Below are 18,022 nucleotides of genomic sequence, written 5' to 3' on the forward strand. Positions count from 1 at the left end.
TGTTGCCTGTGAAGATGTTCCGTACTACACAGAAGTCCTTTGGCTGAGTCAAGGGAGAGTTCTGAAACATTTCTATGACTTCCACAGATTACAGCTTTTCTGCTTTCAAAAAACAAAGAAATACAGAGCTCAATGATGCAGAATGGAATTGGCACCTTGCCTTTCTGACAGATGTAACAGAGCTACTCAACAGTTTCAATGTGCAACTTCAAGGAAAGGGGAACCTCATCTGTGATATGAAATCACATGTGAAAGCGTTTGAAGTAAAATTAGGCCTCCTCATCAAACAAGTCAAGGAGGAAAATTTCTGCCATCTCCCCACAACTCAAAATCTGTTAGCAGACAATCCATTGGTTGCATTCCCAAATAAAACATGAGTGAATTCACTGGAAAAGTTGCAAAAGGAGTTCCAATTTAGATTTAAAGAGCTTCATCTCCATGAACAGGACATACAGCTTTTCCATAACCCATTTTCTATTGACATTGAAAATGTGGATGTGATTTACCAAATGGAACTGGCTGAACTGCAGAATTGTGACTCTCTGAAAGACACATTCAAGTCAAGCAGCCTTCCTAATTTCTGTGCATCTCTTCCCTCTGAGACATATCCTAATCTCAGGAACCATGCACTCAAAATGGCAACCACTTTGGCAGCACCTATGTCTGTGAACAGATGTTTTCCAGAATGAAACGTCTGAAATCTCCAACCAGATCCAGACTAATTGATGCACACTTGCATCACTTGTTATGACTAGCAGTGACAAATATGGAACCGGACATTGACCATCTCTTTAGCCAAAAGCAGGCCCATAGTTCCCATTGAAATACTGGTAAGTATTTTTATTTAACTTTACTTGTTCTTCATTTTAAATATTGTATTTGTTCCTGTTTTTTTTTTTTTGTTGTTTTTTTTTTTTACTTCAAAATAAGATATGTACAGTGTGCATAGGAATTTGTTCATAGTTATTTTTTAAACTATAGTCTGGCCCTTCAACAGTCTGAGGGACAGTGAACTGGCCCCCTATTTAAAAAGTTTGAGGACCCCTGCCCTATGTAGTGAACACACAAAACTCAGCAATGGAAACATTTCCTCTTGCACAACTCTGGAGCACCCTCTAATGGCGAAGCTTCAGTGACAGATGGAAAGAAAATGTTTTCAGGGCCCAGATCCACTTTCACAGAGCTGACAAAAATATGAATTAGGGGCTAGTCTGCCCCTTTGACTATTCCAATTTAATATCCACCCTTCTATGAACATTTGAACTCATGATGCAACAAGAAAATCACTCTATATTACTACATAACATATAGTTACTATTCTTATTATGAAAAAAATTATCCTGCTTTACTAAAAATAAGGAGACAATCATAAGAGTTAATTGCTTTTATGATGATGATGATGATGATGATGATGATGATGATGATGATGATGATTTGAAACAGGGTCTCACTTTGCCGCATTCAGTAAAGTGCCATGGCATCATAGCCCACAGTAACCTCAAACTCTTGGGCTCAGGTGAATCTCTAGTCTTGGTCTCCCAAGTAGCTGGGACTATAGCCTACAGTGCAACTCCTGACTACTTTTTAGAGACAGGGTCTCCCTGGTCTCCAACCCGTGAGCTCAGGGAATCCACCCTCCACCTCCTAGAGTGCTAGGATTATAAGTGAGAGCCACCATGCCCAGCCTAGAGTTATTGCATTTATTATTAACTACCCTTTAGTCATTTTTTCCACTAAATATTTTGTTACTTAAAAACCAAATTATACAGTTAACCTTCAAGAACTTGTATATGAAATAAAAATTGGAAGAAAGAGATATGAAAGAGAGTTAACATTTTCAAATAAAATATATACCAGACCTGAAAATTAAGTTTGCAAACTTGCCACATGCACTTCCATTGGTAGCACTATACAAACAACTTGGTAAGGTTTCATAACCTTAGTACATAAGCATCTCACAGCTGTGTTCATGTTGACATGTGGTGGTGTCTTGCCGAGTGGCAATCATTATCACTGTTGTGTGTGCTGTCACAAGAGTGTTGGAGCTTGAATTAGAGCAACCAACAAATATTAAACATCTTGTTAAACCTGGAAAGAATGGAAGAGAAATCAGGGACATGTTAGTTCAAGTTTATGGGGATATTGCCATGAAGAAAACGGCAGTGTGCAAATGGATTAAATGTTATTTTGAGAGGAGAGAAAGCATCACTGATGAAGAGCAATCAGGGAGACCAGTACCCAGCAGAACTGATGAAAATACTGCAAAAATTCATCAAATCATGCATCAAAATCATTGGTTGACTGTGAAACCGTAGCAGACCAAGTAAACACCAATTAAACTCCCTCAACCCTGGGAAAATCTTTTGGGAAATCTTGGTGTGAGAAAGGTGTGTGCAAAAATGGTCCCAAAGGAACTCACCAAGGAGCAAAAGCAACAGAGAGTTGAAGGTTCCCAAGACCTCTTAGAGAGGCAAGATGATGTTTGGTCTGTGTTATCACTGGTGATGAGACAGGAGTACCCACACAACCCTGGAACAAAGTGTCAAAGTGCACAATGGAAGTCAGCAAATTCCCCATGACCAGAAACGTTGTGTCAGTCCAATCAAGACTCAAAATGTTGTTGCTAACCTTTTTCATTATTGTTAAATCAAAGAGATTTTTTATTATGAACTTTTATCACAAATTTTACTATTTGGAAGTGCTGAAAAATCTGAATGAAAACCAAAAATAACCTGAATTTTTACCAACAACTCAAAGCTCTTGCAATTTGACAGTGTACCAGCTCACACAGCACTGTCTGTGGGAGAATTTATTAACCAGTAAACGAATAACCGTATAGGAACATCCTCCCTTCTCACCTAATCTGGCCCACAGTATTTTTTTCTTTACCTGAAGATAAAGGAAACATTGAAAGGAAGACATTGTGGTGATATTCAGGCCATAAATGCTAATATATTAACAGTTCTAATAGCCATTCCAGAAAAAGAGCTCCAAAATTGCTTTGAAAGGTGCACTAGGCACTGGCATTGGTGCATGGCTTCTCAAGAGGGTGAGAGGTGTACTTTGAAGGTGACTGTAGTGATATTCAGAAATGGGGTATGAAGAACATTTTTATAGATGAGTTTGCAAACTTACATACAATTTGACATATTTTCATCAAACTGGCTAACATAGCCTTCATGGCATTTTCTTAGTTATTGTGTTAAGACATTTATATTCTACATTTACTAAGTTTCACTTGTACCCTTGTAAGATACACCAAAGGTGTGATCCCACCAATTACCCTCCCTCCACCCATTCTCCCCTTCCCATCCCTTCCCTTTCCCCTTTCCCCATATTCTTAGGTTATAACTGGGTTATATACCCAGTTATATACTTAGGTTATATACCCCTTTCATAGTAGGGCTGAGTACATTGGATACCTTTTCTTTCATTCTTGAGATACTTTGCTAAGAAGAATATGTTCCAGCTCCATCCATGTAAACATGAAAGAGGTAAAGTCTCCATCTTTCTTTAAGGCTGCGTAATATTCCATGGTATACATATACCACAATTTATTGATCCATTCGTAGGTTGATGGGTACTTGGGTTTCTTCCATGACTTAGCAATTATGAATTGGGCTGCAATAAACATTCTGGTACAAATATCTTTGTTAAAATGTGATTTTTGGTCTTCTGGATATATACCTAGTAGAGGAATTGTAGGATAGAATGGCAGGTCTATTTTTAGTTCTCAAAGTATTCTCCAAACATCTTTCCAAAAGGAACGTATTAGTTTGCTTTCCCACCAGCAGTGTAGAAGTGTTCCCTTTTCTCCACATCCACACCAACATCTCTGCTTTTGGGATTTTGTGATATGGGCTAATCTTATGGAGTTAGATGATATCTCAAAGTAGTTTTGATTTGTATTTCTCTAATGATTAAGGATGATGAGCATTTTTTTATGTCTGTAGGCCATGTGCCTGTCTTCTTCAGAGAAGTTTCTCTTTAAGTCCCTTGCCCAGCCTGAGATGGGATCACTTGTTCTTTTCTTGCTAATACGTTTGAGTTCTCTGTGGATTCTGGTTATCAAACCTTTATAGGAGACATAACCTGCAAATATCTTCTTCCATTCTGAAGGCTGTCTGCTTGCTTTATTTAACGTGCTCCTGGCTATGCAGAAGATTTTTAGTTTGATCAGGTCCCAGTAGTGTCTTTTTGATGCTGCTTCAATTGCTGGGGAGGGGGAGTGCTCTTCATAAAAATATTTGCTCAGGTCGATTTCTTTAAGAGTTTTCCCTGTACTTTCTTCTAGTATTTTTATAGTTTCATGTCTTAAGTTTAAATCTTTAATCCAGTGAGAGTCTATCTTAGTTAATGATGAAAGGTGTGGGTCCAATTTCAGTCTTCTACAGGTTGCCAGCCAGTTCACCCAGCACCATTTGTTAAATATGGAATATTTTCCCCACTGACTGTTTTTAATTGGCTTGTCAAAGATCAAATAAAGGTAAGTAGCTCGGTTCATCTCTTGGTTCTCTATTCTGTTCCATACATCTACCTCCCTTTTATTGTGCCAGTACCATGCTATTTAGATCACCAGGTTGATTTTTTGTGGGTATAACTTGAGATTAATAATAAACACTTGTAGTTGATTAGACATGCTGTTATGAAGGCCTTGAATGAGGTGGTATAGTCAAGAGAAGTAGATTATTTAAAAGTTTATATAAAAACTTGCTGTTACACTAAACTTGTATACTTATACTTAGATTTCTTTCTCTCCTTTCCTTTCCTTTTTTTTTTTTTTTTAAGACAGTCTATCACTATGTCACCCTCGGTAGAGTGCTGTGGCATCACGGCTCACAGCAACCTCCAACTCCTGAGCTTAGGTGATTCTCTTGCCTTAGACTCCCAAGTAGCTTGGACTACAGGTGCTCACCACAACATCTGGCTATTGTTTTCTGCAGCTTGGCCGGGGTGGGTCAAACTTGCCACCCTCTTTATATAGGACTGGTGCCCTACCCACTGAGCCATAGGTGCTGCCCTCTCTCTCTCTCTCTCTCTTTTCTTAACTACATTTTCCAGTATTGGGCATAAAAAATCACAAACAGCCATGATGTATGTTCATATCTCAAAAAACTAAATCATATTTCCAAAATTTTTGAACTGAAACCAAGTCATTCAATGATATATAGAATATCAATTCTAAGAATGGGCAAACTACTTAGCTTTGTGACAACATTTGAGTCACTATGTCACTCTACTCTTAGTGTATTTACTATATGATGGTAGAGCTTGTAGGGTAATATCAAGCTATCAAATACCCATGACACTACATTTTTTTGGTGGTGAATGTAAAGCCGAGATAAAATTATAATATCCTTATTCATGTATTTGATTGAAAATAAAAATGTTAAACTAACTGATGAAGCAACAACTAATTAGAATGAAGAACTAAACTAATGGGTCAGACTGGATGCCTCTACAAATATATAGTCAGTCTACCCTACTGTGTACATGGCAATTCTCTGTCATATTTCTCATTTATTTAAATTATTTTTTTATATAATTAAGCTGCTAGTAAAAAAAAATACACATATTTTATGATAAGATGTATATTCTGGGTGAAGGGAACATTTAGAACTTTGACTTAAAATGCAAAAAAGCAAAATACTTAACCAAATTGGGTACATTTGTAATATTCTGAAGTAAAAAATAATTTATTAAAAAGAAGCATTTCAGAGCCAATCCTGGATACATTTTATAGTTTATATCTTTTTCACTTAAATGTACTGTAAATCTGCATATTTATTTTTCAAAAAGAGTTTCTTAAGTCACTTGGAAATGAGTAATTTTGTGTGTTATTTAAAACATACAAACAAGTAAAAATACATTGCAGAAGTATTAATAAGAAGATGCCACTTCCTAGAATAGTTATAGGAGTAGTAGTAGAATTTCAGTGCTTCACATTTTTTCAAGTAGATAAAAATAAAATATTTAATAACTCTAGGCATGTATAGTAAAGAACTATCTTTTTACTCCACAGAAAACAGAAAGTCAAGAAAGTATCAAATTAATGACATGATGTGCTGCTTTAATATACTCAGATAAATAGTCAATTAGACTAACTTGATACAGAATCCAGGTGAAAAATAAGTGAAAATAAGTGAAAGATGAGTATTGGCTTAAATGGACTAAAATACAAAAAAAAAAAAGAAAAAGTTCGAATAATTTAGTTAAAAAATTAATTGACATTTAATAATAGTTATGCCTATAAGACCCAGAAAATCCCCAAGAAAACTTTACAAGATAAGTTTGTTTTGAAACTTTCTACAACATAATAGACACTTGAAAACAATGATTGCTTTTAAAAATATAATAGATTTTAAAAATAAATGTTACATTTTTTATAAAATATAAATTATTTTGATGACCACTTCACCTCAGGAGGGAAAATCAGCTTACATTTCAGTTTTTACATATGTCTTCTTTTTAGAGAGTGTTGCTTTATTTTGAATAACATACTTTGATATGTAGTATATAGACAGGGTTCAGTAAATTTTTCATAAGAATGGAGGTTGGCCTGGATTTTATCCAAGGACTATAATTTGTTTTTTCTGGAAGTAGAGTGTGATCTCTAAATGCAACCAATTACAAACAGTCCTGGTTTTGGCATGTTTGTGAATGAGTCTGTTCTAAGAGTATTGCAAAAACTACAATGTAAATAGGTTTTCCCCATTTCATTTACTACTCAAAAATATATGTTATTGAAATTTTAATTGAATTTACTTATTGAAGACCTATGATTTGGAAATATTGGGGATCAGCCAATGATTATTCACAATCATGAATTGTGAGAAATATATCACAATTGCTGTTGTGATTTTTTTCTACGTAGATATTTGTTTAACCATCAAAATAAATACACATGATTCTATTTATCTTTGTAATAATTTCTTGTATTTAGAATATCATGTATTTCTTTTATAGTTTGGTGCAAAAGTAATTGTGGTTTGGAGACGTGAATTTTAAATCATTATAACTAGGCTCAATGATATCTTAATTAATCAAAATAGGAACCATTACAATCAACATCATTTTGCCAACAAAAATAAGTTTCTTTCTTCCTATAGTGTAAAAAAAAAAAAAACAAAACCAAAAAACTCAACTTTAGCTGATTTCCTCTCCTGAAGTGAAGTGTCCATCAAAATAATTTATATTTTATAAAAGAAAAATAATATTCATTTTTGAAATCTATTTAGATACTAATAATTCCATGACTCTTGGAAAGCAGTTTTTGCATCCTGCTGGTTGTGGAAGCATTCCCCTCTCCCCAAAAGTTGTTGCGATGCTTGAAGAAGTGACAGTTGGTTTATGAGAGGTCAAGTGAATATGGCAGATGAGGTAAAACATAGTAGCCCAATTCGTTCAACTTTTGAAGCATTGGTTGTGTGATGTGTGGTCAGGCATTGTTGTGTAGAAGATTTGGTCCCTTTCTGTTGACCAATGCTGGCTACAGGCTCTACAGTTTTTGGTAGAACTCATTGACTGGCTGCATGCATTTCTCAGATACGACTGTTTTGCTGTGATTCTCCAAGGTGTAGTGAATCAGACTGGCAACAGACCACCAAATAGTGACCATGACCTTCTTTTGGTGCAAATTTGGCTTTGAGAAGTTCTTTGGAGGTTCCTGGGAGTCCAACCACTGAGTTGTTCATTCCTGGTTATTGTACGAAGTGCACTTTTTGTGTCATGTCTCAGCCCAATTGAGGAATGGTTCATTGTTGTGAAGAGGAAGAAAAGATGACACTTGAAAACAATGATTGCTTGATTTTCAGTCAGCTCATGAGGCACCCACTTATCGAGCATTTTCAACTTTCCTATTGTCTTCAAATGCTGAGAATGACTGTAGAAAGCTTGATGTTGAGTTCTTTGGCAACTTCTGCTGTCATTATAAAAGGATCTGATTCAATGATTGATCTTGATCGGTTGTTATCACCTTCCAATGGCTGGCCATTAACCTCCTCATCTTCAAGGCTCTCATGTCCTTTGCAAAACTTCTTGAACCACCACTGCATTGTACCTTTGTTAGCAGTTCCTAGGCCACACGTGTGATTGATGTAGTGAGTTGTCTCCATTGCTTTACTACCCATTTTGAATTCAAATAAGAAAATCACTTGAATTTGCTTATTGACTAACATTGTTTCCATAGTTGAAAATAAATATAAAATAAACAGCAAGAAATAAGTGTTAGCAAAATAATAATAATAATAATAAAGTGAGAAATGTGCACTAAAATGCTATATACCATAAACATTTAAGAATGCATTCCAATATCAAATGGCAAATTTCAACAATGCAAAAATTGCAACTACTTTTGCACTAACCTAAATATAGTTACTCATATGAGTTACCATTACTACTAGTCGCAATTCGGTTTAGTCCACTTTATCTTTCCACTTTTGTTATTCATTTCACCTATTCAAATGTAATGATCTCACTTTTCTGCTGTTACTTTAAGGCAGGTCACACATATCTCATCAGATGGCTCATATTCACTTAGTATTTCTAAGTGATAAGCACCTAAAAATACAGCAGTAATATAATTATCATACCCACTAAAATAAACTGTAAGTAAAAACAAAACAAAATAAATCAGTATCATCTAATATTTTTTACCTTTTTCTGATTTTCCTCAAAAATTTATTTTTGCCTTTTGGTTTGCCCAATTCAAGACAACAAGGTCCACAAATTTCATACTTCTTTATTTGAAGAAAATTTGGCCCTCCATCTCCTAAGATTGCTACCACTGTTCCCTATGGCCTTAGCTGTAATTTTCTTAAAAGAGAGGATAAGTTAAGAAAATGGTAAGACTTCCTGGCATCCTTCTTCAGGGGTTATCCAGTTAAGAGGAAAAAAGAAAGCATGAATTTATCACCAAGTAAAGTGGAAATTGTGAGTGTTAGAATAAGATGTGGATCAGAAAAATGCCTCAATTTCCAGTGCATTGAACAAGTATATATATTTTTTTACTTGATAAACATTTATTACAGAAACATGGAATGTCTCATTTCACATGTAGAGCAGCTACAAGTTCTAAAACAACCTTTCAACACTACAATGTGGGAGATGTAGAAGCAAGTGAAATTTCAGGGGACAATATGAATGCTTATAATAGTTCTCAGAGTTGAACAGATATACTTCTGGAAATTGTGATGGTTCATTATTTGGCTCAGTTTTGGTAAGCATTCACTTTCATGAGGTAGATACCACCAATGGAGAAGATGATGACCTATTTTATTTTAATAACTAAAAGCTAAAGATGCCAGATTTCAGAAAGCAACAAAAGACAACAAATGAACTAAAAAAGCAGGAAATTTTTTTCACTAATTTGCAGTGGCAGATCCCTGCTTTTAGCTATATTGAATGGAAATAATTTAAAAATTAGTAATATACTTTTATTTCTGGCCAAGATGGAGCAACAAAGACCAGATTTACTCTATTATTGGAATCGACTAGAATTACTTTTTAAAGGATAACGTGTATGAAACAATGGTTTTGAGATACTGGAGAGCAGGGTTACCTCACAGTGATTACTGAAAATGAAAAACAAATGCTATCTTTGGAAGCTCCAGAACTTCCAGCCAAGAGAAAGGCCTCAATCAGAGCCCAAAAGACCCCCTGAGTTGAGGAGATTAAGCTGAGTTTTACAAAGCAAGTCTACTAGAGTTTGCAGGACAAAATGCTGGGGAAAGAAATGAGTGGAGAAAGAGCTCCAGAGAGCTTCAGAGTTTCCCCTCATGGTATTCAATTCAATTGGGTAATGAATGCTACATTATGAATCTTGACATTTTTATTCTTTTAGCATCATGATGTATGGATAATGATAAATTACTAAGCTTTAATTTGTATTTTACTGTTTTTAGGAAGGCTGACAGTTTTTTCTATATTCATTAGTCCTTTGGAAAGCCTTTTTTTTTTTTTTTTTGGTAAATGCTTACCACATCTCTTCCAAATGTTTTAATTTTTTTGCTGCTTTCTTTGAGGGAGGTGATTATATAAATACCTCTCTGGTGTTTATGTATACATATCAGTTATATACGTTGCAATTTTCCCACTGCAGTTTTCTTTTTAACTCATTTTTTTGTGTATTTTAATGAGCAGATGTCCTTAACTGAAATGTGTCCAATTGATACATACTATTTTCTTTTTTTTTTTTTTTTTTTTGCAGTTTTTGGCAGGAGCTGTGCTTGAACCCAACACCTCTGGAATATGGGGCTGGCGCCCTACCCCTTTGAGCCACAGGGGCCCAGACTAATTTTTTTAAAGTAAGTTAGTATAGCATCCTGTATTTCCTGATCATGGTGACAAAGAAGTATACTCTTTCTTTGCTTCTAGAATCATACTATTCTCACTAAGTTTAAATCTACAACTCATCTGGAATTTAATTTGGGATATACTGTGAAGGTGTGTCAAGTTTTCATTTTTCCACAAACATCCAATTAATCCATTTATCTAAATATTGCTACAGTCAAAACTATTAAGAGTAGTGCATAAGTGTCTGACCACAACAAATAAGTAAGTGAGGTGATGGTTATGTTAATGAGTTTGATGTGAGCATTCCACATTGTGTATCAAATCAGGACTTTGTACCCCATAAATGCATTCATGTACACAGTTATGATTAATTAAAATGTAAATAAAAATCGCTATTTTCTTATATTTGCAGGGACACTTTTTATAATAACTCTAGTGTCCACATAGCTATGGCTCTGTTTCTAATGTCCCTAGTGCAAGTAGCCTAGCACTTAAAGGTCATTTTAATCCAATTTCAAGATGGTGTGATTCAAAGTTAAGCCCCAGAACTTGCCAGGGTCTATCCACTTCCAGTTAACTTTATTTTTTTCTCCCCTAGGTGATCATTGTTCAGATTCTCAAACCAAATTGAGAAGGTATCATATTTATACTTGGATTGATGTTGTGTGGGTGTTACAATGTAATATTTTTATTCGAACAGCTCCCTAAATATTTAAGGAATTCATCACTCTAAAAGGTGATGCATTCTGCTCCAATTTTTTGATAAGTTGTTTTAACTGATTGATACCTCTATGCATCAGCATGCGTCATTTTTTTCTTTGACCGAAGAAATATAATTAGCATGTGGTTGAGACAAAAAAAAAAATACATGCCAACATACCTAAATTGAAAGAATAACCAAAACTCTTACTAAGATGCCCCCTCATATCACAGGATGGGATATGTTTATAGTGTGTGATCCTTATAAGATTTAAGAATCATTGTGCACACAGATAAAAAGTAATATTTCTAGAAACAAGAAAGTCATCTTATTAACGGCTCTAATGCATTCCTGATTGTGACTGACTTTTAGTTCAGAAAAGACAAGGTGTGAATGCTAAAAACTTCATTAATGTTTTATCAATTTTCTATGCTCCAAGCAATTTCACTTTAGCTTTTATGGGTCTGAAAAGCAGAGGTAACTGATTTTATACAGTACTAAGTTAAAGGAAATTATTTGGCACATTTCAAAATCCCTCCCATTTCTACATATGTAATAGATGTTAAGCTTTATATACTGCCAATAATTTTTAATCTTCTTCTTATTTTTTTTTTGTTTGGAGTTTGTTACAAAATGTTTTTGTCATTTTAAAAAAACCTTTTGGTATCATGGTACTGTCAAAAGTTGGATTACTCTGTCAATGTTTAGTGATATTCTTTTGTCATAAAACAACTACACATTACAAAAATACTAGTACAAGTCATACATGCATAATTAGATATCAGTATGTGAAATCAGTAGCTTTTTTATTTTTTATTGCTAGTGTCAAGTTAAATAACTTCAATACAATAAGAAACTTGACTACCTATTATATATAAGGTCCAATGTAAGTTCTTGGAGGAATTTTTGTTTTTAGTTATTTATGATGATCTTCCTAGAGGACCCTTTAAAATACTAGAGTCTGTAGGATACATTTTCTCTCTCTCTCTCTCTCTCTCTTTTTGTCTTCCAATTTCTCTCTTCCCTTCCTGAGTTGTTGAGAAGATTACTATTTCATCAATACCTTTTTCCAGGAGCATTACCATGTGAGTCTATGGAACAGAGCTTCTCTTACCTGTATATGACATATAAAATGAGCAAGATCATTTGTTCTTGGGCAAAATGATACTGGAGGCTGAAAACACACTGATCTAGTCATGTAGCCACTAATCAATGAATGAAATTCTTGTTAGCGTGTAGTGCATCATGTATGACCTTAGAGAAGGAGATTGAATAATAGGAATTTAGTAGAATATATTTGTATCTTGGAAGCAAAGTTGGAAGAGGCAATTTTATAGAACTAAAATAGTTGTGAGGATAATTGAGGAATACTTTAAACAATAGAGCCTGAATTCAATGTTACTGCTGTTTATATTTCATTAGATACAGACTAAGTGTGCCACTGAGTAAACAATTTAATGTAATAAAATTACTCAGGACAAACGTGAGATATGTGATATTCTTAACACAAAGAGCTGTGCCCTCCCTGCAGCTCCATTTTAGTAGAAAAAGAGACAGGAATATGGGTGATAAGCAAATAATTATAGTTAAAATGAAAAATATAACTTCAAGTAATCATGGGAGCAATTATTACAATGCAGAACAAAATAGAAACAAATAGAAAAGAAACAGACTACATATGAAAGTGTTAGAAAAATATTAGAAAATAAAAACAAAAGCAAAAATCTTTGCCCCTACACAAAAAATCCTTTAATCATTTTAGACTTGACACTACATTTGAAACCACAGTACAGACCCCCAAATTAAAGAGCTTGATAACACCAAATATTGGTGAGGAATTGGTACAACTAAAAATCTCATATAGTATTTGTTAGAATGTAAATTTGTAAAAAAAAATCCAATCAACTTCCTAGGAAAGTAAAACAACCCCAGATTATATACATTATTTATTTATATAAATTTGGCCCACTCTTTGGCTCAATAATTGCATTCCTATGGGCAGCGCCTGTGACTCAGTGAGTAGGGTGCTGACCCCATAACCAAGGGTGGTGGGTTTGAACCCAGCCCTGGCCAAACTGCAAACAAAAAGGAAAAACTAGGTGGGAGTTGTGGCCAGCACCTGTTGTCCCAGGTACTCAGGAGGTTGAGGCAAGAGAATCGCCTAAGCCCAAGAGCTGGAGGTTGCTGTGAGCTGTGATGCTACAGCACTCTACCAAGGGCAGCAGAGTGAGACTCTGTCTCTAAAAAAAAAAAAAAAGAAAGAAAAAGAAAGAAAGAAAAAGAAAAAAGAAAAATTGCATTCTTAAATATTTATACAAGAGAAATATAAACATGTATTCACAAAAGACTTGTACATGGATATTTCTTGCAGTAATTCATAACCACTAAAAATAGAAAAAAATAGAAGAATGAGTAGAAGAATGGAAAAACTATGTCTATTCAAATAATGAACTCAGCAATCAGAAGAAACATACTCCTGATACATGCAATGGCATGAATGATACTCAAAGGCATTATGATGAATTTAAAATGCCTTATAGAAAAGAGTCCTGTGTTATACATTTATAGACAATTCTAGAACACATAATATTAATTTATAGTAGAAAAAATCAGAACAATGTTGATCTGTCAGGTGTGGAGCAGAGAAAGACTGGAAGAGAAACAGAAGGGAACTTTATGGACTATGACAATATAATGTAATATGATATTGCTTCAAGATATAGAGGTATGTATACTTATCAAAATTCAGCAAATAAACACAATGATTTACATTTAATAGCTTATAAACTTTATGTATAAAACTGTAAGTATTTTTTGAGCTCAAGTTAATGATCTGCAGAAGTTATTTAGGGGGAAATATACTGGCTTTAGTAATTTATCTTTAAAAGCTTTAAAATAAGATTAATTCATGAGTGGATGAATGGATATATGGATAGATTAAATATTGATGATAGAATTTAGATAGTTGACATGCAGAAGCTCAGTGAAAAATTAATTCAATTTTACTCTCAGGGTAATTTTTTTATAAGAAAATATTTAAAAATATCTTCTTTGAACTCTCAAACTTATATGAGTGAGAACAGAGATAAGACATCTATGCAGCGCATAAAGAGGAACAAGGTCAAGTCCCTTCATATGTGGCCAAGGACAATGTAAAACTAAAACAACTTATTTTTTTTTTAACGGAGAATAGAGACCTGAACGCAAAGAGAAAAATAAGGACACTGCTCCCACAGTAGCAGAATTGAATGTATTTCTTACTTTTAGTGTTGTGAGCTACACAGTAATTTCCCACCAATAATAATTTCCCACTAGGGCCAAACACTTTACTATGTCTAATTCTTTCCTATATCAAACAAGACTATTTCCCGTTTTTATTTTTCCTTTTCCCTGTTCTATTATTGCATATGGAGCATAATTGATGATGAGATAGATCGGTAACTTTATTTTTAAGTTGATGGATTTCTTAATCTAGAGATGGTACATCCAAATCTAAGGAAAAGACCAATGCTTATATTCTATTTATTCTGGAATTTGAATTGATAACTATGAGTGGATTCTAATTTTGTGTTATCTCCCTTGATGAGGATTCCATATGATCCATGTAAGGGAAGAAGATTATAACAAATATTAGTTGTTAAAGAGGTAGATTGTGGATGACCCTGAGTATTCACCAACAGCCCTGTCTCCTCCCCTATGGAACCACAGAATGTTGGTGGTACTCTTGTGACCCCTTGCAGTTGAGTAGAACCTTGTGATTGGTTCTGTGCAACAAAATGTGAGCAGAAACAGTGACAATCTCTACTGCTTTAGGGCTATAGCACTTAAAGTTCTATGTGAGATCTTCTAGGATTTTTTTCTTTCACTTTGCTGTGGAAAATGTGGAGGCCACTTGGATCAATTAACACAGACACAAGATTGTGGAATTCCTGACAGTCGGCTTCCTGTCCAATGTAAAGAAGACCTTCTTACTGACACAATAGGATAGATGGGAGAATTAGAAATATTTTGGAGGTTTCCTTTTCATCAAGTTATCAGAGTAGTTTGCTATTGCAGCATCAGATAGGTGATCATTGAAAAAAATGAGTAATGATGATTTATGTATATTATAAAATAAAGAATTATCACAAGAAATGGGAATGAAATGGGAATTGATGGACAGCATATTAGTAATCTAGAGGTTTTACTCTTAAAGAATATTGAAAAAAGAATTTTGTTAAAAGTTCATTTCCAGAGGGCGGCGCCTGTGGCTCAGTCGGTAAGGCGCCGGCCCCACATATCGAGGGTGGCGGGTTCAAACCCGGCCCCGGCTGAACTGCAAACCAAAAAAAAAAAAAAAATAGCCGGGCGTTGTGGCGGGCGCCTGTAGTCCCAGCTACTCGGGAGGCTGAGGCAGGAGAATCGCTTCAGCCCAGGAGTTGGAGGTTGCTGTGAGCTGTGTGATGCCATGGCACTCTACCGAGGGCGATAAAGTGAGACTCTGTCTCTACAAAAAAAAAAAAAAAAGTTCATTTCCAGAAACATAAAAGAGATTATTATAGTGATGGATAGTTGGATAAAGGGAATTATCAAATATACTAGAAAATTTTTCTTAATTTATAAAATACTCAATCTTCCTGATTAAAAGATCACACAAATGCAAAAAGAAAAAACAAAGCATGTGAAAAGCATATCAAAAATTTTCTTGCAAAATTTCATAAAAGATAAAAATCTTAAAATATTTTAAGGAAGTTATGAAATAGGACAGAATAAAAAAAAAGCCACAAAAAGAGAGAATAAGATTGGAAAAAGGACATGTTAGAAACTCTACCTCAGATTATCTATGACAATGCATACATACTCATGGTGTACATATACCACAATTTATTAATCCATTCGTGGATCGATGGGCACTTGGGCTTTTTCCATGACTTAGCAATTGTGAATTGGGCTGCAATAAACATTATGTACACCATGGAATATTATGCAGCCTTAAAGAAAGATGGAGACTTTACCTCTTTCATGTTTACATGGATGGAGCTGGAACATATTCTTCTTAGTAAAGTATGTCAAGAATGGACAAAAAGTATCCAATGTACTCAGCACTACTATGAAACTAATTTATGGCTTTCACATGAAAGCTATAACCCAGTTATAACCTAAGAATAAGTGGAAGGGGGAGAGGGAGGGGAGGGAGGTGGGAGGATGGTCAGAAGGAGGGTGATTGGTGGGATTACACCTGCGCTGCATCTTACAAGGGTACATGTGAAACTTAGTAGGTGTGGAATATAATTGTCTTAATACAATAACTAAGAAAATGCCAGGAAGGCAATGTTAACCAGTGTGATGAAAATGTGTCAAACTGTTTGTAAAACCAGTGTATGGTGCCCCATGATCACATTATTAATGTACACAGCCATGATTTAATATTAATAAAAAAATGATAACAATATATACATACTCCTTTCTTATCAGAGACTAGTATTTATTATTCCAGTGAGAACGATGGGTACATAACTCTTCAAACACAGGTAATTTTAATAAGTTTTAGTGTTAAAAATGGTACCATCCTTCTGAGAAATATTTCAAAAGGTTTTTAGCCACAGAGGTATTGATTTGATGTAGTTCTTTTTTGAAATCCATTATTTGTTCCAGTTGATAATATTCTGATTTTGTTTTCAAACACCCACCTTCTTTTAACAAAGGCTGATCTGAATTTATTTTCCCAAGGATCAATGTTGGTTCTTTCAGGTATTAGCACTGTTGTACTTACATGTACTTAGAAATGTATTTGTAGAATATTCAAATTTTGTTTCTTTTCCCTGGCACCTTTCTTTCCTATTAATTCAGAGTAGGTTTATTATTCTAATTTAGCTGAATACAATCACGTTTTGTGTGTCAAAAAGTTTTCATCAAATATTATTTCTAATTTCTAATGATTCAAATATCACAATATTTTTATTTTATTATTTCCATCAAATCCCAGCACACAGATTATTTATTTGACTGCTTCTTCAGTGTGATATATTTTCTTATTTTCTTTGTATTAATTTTTCTTTATTTAAACATAATGTAGAAGATTTATTTGCTAAGCTGTCTTCAGCACAACAGTGGCTCAAATTAATTCTGATTGTGAACTCCTACTATTACTTATTGATAAGTTTTTGCATAGGCTATTGCAATGATATATTATATAATAATAATAACACAAAAATATAAGAATATAATGGATTAGGTAAAAATGAAATATCTAGTTTTTAAAATATTCACTTATAGTACTAAACTTCATTTTGCCCTCGCTTTTTATTTTTTTAAATCAGGAGCAATGTCAATGAATATACTTAATTATTTTTAGTAATATAACACTTTGAACTCAGCTATTCCAAAATTTTAAGTTTTAAGTTACCTAGTTTAATTGCCATGATAGCTGAAGAAGATAATTTATGAACATTATGGAGATCCTAATGAAAGAAACCAATTTTTGTCCATATTTACTTAATCATGATACTATCAATTTCATTTACAAACTCTAAAAAATATCATATCACATTGTTTGCTGCTTAACTTTTAAAAATTTTATTAAAATGTTTAGAGCTGGGGTCTTGCAATGTTGCCTAGGCTGAACTTAAACTCCTGGGCTCAAGGGATCCTCCCACATTAATTATTATTTTTTCAATTGTAAATCGTCAGATTATAATAGCATACATTTCTTAGGTACAAAATGTGTGTCTGATTTATGACAAATAACTTTGACACTACCTTATAGTTTCAGTTTAATTTCTGTACTTTGTTTTCTCTTCATTTCTCTAAAGATATTGCCACTTGGGAAACTCATATGTTAAGTTCTTTTCTGTCAAAAAAACTGTCTTATTTAGCCTGGCTATTCACTTAACTACTTTTTTGCTTCTATGTTCCTTTTATCTTTCCCCTGTTCCAACCCTCCTCTGTTCCTGTCACTGCCATCTCTTTGCTGATCCCTTTTCTTGTTCTTCCATTGAGGTTAATCAAATTTTTCTAAAATATGTTTTCTACATCATAAATCTGGGTGAT

This window comes from Nycticebus coucang, chromosome 10, assembly GCF_027406575.1.
Source record: "Nycticebus coucang isolate mNycCou1 chromosome 10, mNycCou1.pri, whole genome shotgun sequence".
In the NCBI taxonomy this organism is placed as follows: Eukaryota; Metazoa; Chordata; class Mammalia; order Primates; family Lorisidae; genus Nycticebus; species Nycticebus coucang.